Source organism: Atta colombica, unplaced genomic scaffold (genome assembly GCF_001594045.1).
Source record: "Atta colombica isolate Treedump-2 unplaced genomic scaffold, Acol1.0 scaffold72, whole genome shotgun sequence".
Classification (NCBI taxonomy): domain Eukaryota; kingdom Metazoa; phylum Arthropoda; class Insecta; order Hymenoptera; family Formicidae; genus Atta; species Atta colombica.
Window position 1 is genome coordinate 621,800 of NW_017259564.1, and position 4,456 is coordinate 626,255.

Here is a 4,456-nt window from a genome sequence, read left to right on the forward strand (position 1 = left end):
TGTTATAAAATTTTGTATTATATAAATTTAAATATAAAAAAGTTAGAAATAATAGTTAAATGTACATACAAATGTAAATACAAATAAAATATGACTTCATAATTAATTATATCTATGTATTGTATTGTATAATAAGATATAAGACATATAGGCGTGTTCCGATATATGCTGCCAATATTCAAAATCTACAGTATATGTAACGTGAATTCTAAATTTTATTGTATTGGCAGTGCATATCGGAATACGGCTTATATGTCTCATATCTTATTATTGTGCGTTATACTTAAATCCTTACTTCTAATTATTTTATGTCTATTAATTTGTAGGCACAATTCTTATAAATTATAGATATTGATTACGTTTATTCCTTATGTCCGTTATACACTAATATAGATTAACTTTAATCTATATTGATAGAAATGGACATTAATCAGATTTCATAATTCATAATTAGAAACTAACCAATCATTCCATTTTTCAGAGGAATATAGTTATGGTTAATCAATTTCATAACTACAAATGATATTGGGTCATTAAAAAGTATCCGCGGTTTTTTGTTCAATTTTTGAATGAAATTTTTCTTTATTGAAAATCAATTTTAATCAAGTATATATTGGCCATTATTATCTATAACCTTTTGCCATTTTTCAGGTAATTTCATAATTCCATCCGTGTAGAACTTCTGTGGTTTATCGGCGAAAAACTTTTTCAAGTGATTTTCGGCAGCTCTTTTGTCGGCCAATGTTTTTCTATCAAGAGAGTTCTGCAGAGATCGAAACAAATGATAATCAGACGATACAAGGACCGGGTTATACGGTGGGTGCATCAAAACTTTCCAACCAAGCTCCCTCAATTTTTGGCGCGTCATCAAAGATGTATGTGGTCTGGCGTTGTCATAATGGAAGACAACACCTTTTCTGTTTATCAATTCTGATCGTTTTTCCTTAATCGCCTCCTGTAATCTATCCAGTTGTGAACAATAGAGCTCTGAATTAATTGTTAGGCCATGTGGTAACACTTCATGATGGACGATTCCCTTCCAATCCCACCACACACAGCATCACCTTATTTATCGTCAATCCAGGCTTTGAAATCGTTTGTGGTGGTTCGCCGCGCTTATCGATCTTTTACGAACGATATTCTTGTATTTTACCCATTTTTCATCGCCCGTGATGATTTGCTTCAGAAATGAGTCGATTTCGTTGCATTTTAGTAGTGTTTCGCTGATGGAAATTCGATCAATCAAATTTCTTTGCGTTAATTCATGTGGCACCCAAACATCGAGTTTCTTTGCGTAGCCAGCCTTTTTCAAATGATTCCAAACTGTCATGGTTGATTCTTAGTGCATTGGCTATCTCCTGACAGCTCACATGCCAGTCTTGCTCGAGCAGTTGCAAAATTTCATCGACTTTTTCAATGCCTGGCCGACCAGAGCGACCGATTCGATCTTTGACATCAAAATTTCCAGAACTTAAACAAACCACTCCTGCGTCCTGCGTTCGCTTACAGCATTCGCGCCGTAAACTTCAAATTTTTCTGCATGTTTGTGCTGCATTTTTGTCTTTTTTGTAGTAAAAAAGCATCACATAGCGTATTTCTTCAGAAATTTCATTCATTTTCAAACCAATATAACTTTTCACACGATTGATGAATTACCAAACTTTGTTTACAAAAAATGTAAATGTACCTAAAATGTTATCTTTCAAACGCGCGTTCGTTTGACACAATCGGATTAGTGTTGCCCAATATATGACCATCAACACCATCTGTGACAAAAAACCGCGGATACTTTTTAAATGACCCAATATTAAATCCAATTAAGAGTATCATGTAAATGTGATCCCATAATTTATATTATACTATTCTTCCATTATGTCCTTATTTTTTTTTAGTTTTTTTACACAAATCAATACAAGTATAACACTCAAAACGAACTTTCAGAGGCATAAATCGACACAAGAATCATTCTGTCTTTGTTTCTTATTGATTATTGAACAAGGACAGGATGACTCTTGTGTCTCTTGCTGGAAATATTTTTAAAATATTGCTGCAACATTGTTGAAGTAATATTACAAAAAGAAGTCTTCGCAATGTTTCTGCAACATTGTATTGCAATATCCAATGTTAAAATGTTGCAACAATGTTGCTACAAGTTTCTGTGCTGTATGGAAAGATTTTGACCTATCCAGATACCAGTTTACACTAGAATACACAGTTTCTGATAGGTTGAAATCTTAATATCTATTCCTATTTCTAATATTTCTTCCATTGTAGAGCCTTATCTACGATTTTGCGGAATTATGGGTACTTTCCATTTGATGAGACAAGTCGACACAAGTGTTGTTCTATCCTTCTTGACATTCAGAAAGACAAAAGATAGAACGACACTTATGTCATCAAATGGAAAGCATTTTATGTAACTCTCCTAATCGTGAAGATATGAAATTGTTCACACGAACTTTTTCATGAACTGTGATGACGAAAAGAAAAAACCTACAGCACAAAATATTGCAGCAATATTGAAATTATAATATTTTATTGGAAATATTGAAACAATAGGTCTGTTTTTTATTACTGCACTCTGAACCGGTGCATAATAAGTTATAGTGAAACAAACGTATATTTGTTTCATTTGAACTTATTGTACTGTGTGTACTAGTTCAGAAAGTGCAGCAATAAAAAACAGACCTAATATTGCAAAAATATTGTAATTTTAATATTTTTAAAAAATATTGCAATATATTATTGCAATATTGCAATTCAGTAAATAAGTACGTGGCTCTGTCACTAGAGGAATACGCTTCTCATAAGAAGTAGTTACTATAATAAGAATCAAGACATCAAAGCGGAAGGATGCCATTGCTGGGACACAACTCACACGTATAGAGTACACAAACTCATGTTTTCATTAAGACAGTACATTTATACAAATTCACATTCACATTCATTTTGAAACACAGTCTCAGTAACGTATATGACGGACATCTTGAATTCATTTGGCTATATGAGTAGTTCAAAATCTAATTTATCATTCACGCTACACTTTTCCTATGCATGAATAAGTTAGAATTCTTGAGATTTTTACCAGTGCTTTTTATATAAAGGTTGCGGGTTTTCTCTGTGTCCAGATTTATTTTTGGAATGCCAACATTTTGTGAACCTTGCAATTCATCAGAGCGAAGAGCAGCCTGATATCAGCGCTCAATGCTATTGATGTATTCTTCCAGATCTAAAATGCTAATTGGATGATCTAAAAAAATACGCCAATAACGGTTAGCGCTGTTGAGTTTGCTGAATACAGTCAATAAATACCGTTCTAGATTTTCAGCGCTGGCAGTGAATTTTGGAATACAATCATGAGATACAATATATCCACACAAATTTGCATAGCCGCATAAATGTATACATAAAAATATTATCCAACCGCATCTCTCCTGCAAAGATGCATGTAAAGTGTAATTGAATAATTTTCTACCATTCTGATTAAGTATAAATGCCGTATAAATGTGATCATTGAGCACTCAGTGAGCTCTTGTACTTGTTTAGTTTATATTTTTGGATCTAATGGAATGTATCAATCAGATGCAAAAGCTTATTGAACACTCAGTGAGCGGTTGTAGTCCCGAATGCACCCATAGGTCGCATTCAGTGGACTCATTGAATGATCGTTCATTAGTGTATTCTTTTAAATCATCCAATCAGAATTTTAATGACCGCAGCACAAACTCTTGCATAATAGGCCTTCTACAATAAGCCATTAGTCATAAATTAAAAGTTAGAAGCTAAAAATTGATGACTGTAATCAATTTTTAACTTCTGATTTCTGATTTATGATTAATGGCTTATTAAGGCCCATAATGCAATCAACTAATTGAAATTCTTCTTTTCCATGGAATGAGAGGAAAGAAAAAATTCTGAATAGTTGATTACTTATGCACTATGTATTATGCGTTATGCAAAAATCAGTGCTGCAGCCTTAAATCTAGAAGAATACATCAATAGCAGCGAGCGTTCATTCAACTTGAGTTCGCTGAACGCAGCCATTGGACGAGTTCAAGGCAGTAAAGAGGCATGCTTACTGAGCGCGATTGAATATGATTGATCTATAAGTAACAACCAATGCTCATTTGCTAATTGGCGAAGCTAGCCGCTTTGTCAACTTAAACGCACTCATTGATTGCGGAGTTGTAATTAGTCACTGTTCTGTTCCGCTGTAAATTTCTGTTTCATGGAACGACAGTCTCAACCAGGGAGCACAGATTTTTGCATAACGTATAACATGTAATGCATAAGAAAGTAAGTTAGATAAGAACAGTATGCGTTTAGTTTGAGATAGAACGATATATAATATAATATAATGCTCATATTCATAGTCAGGCTTTATATTTAAGGCTTCCTTAAATTTATCTTTAGATGCTCAGCAGCCAATGAAATAATTCGTAGAGTATCTAAAGAT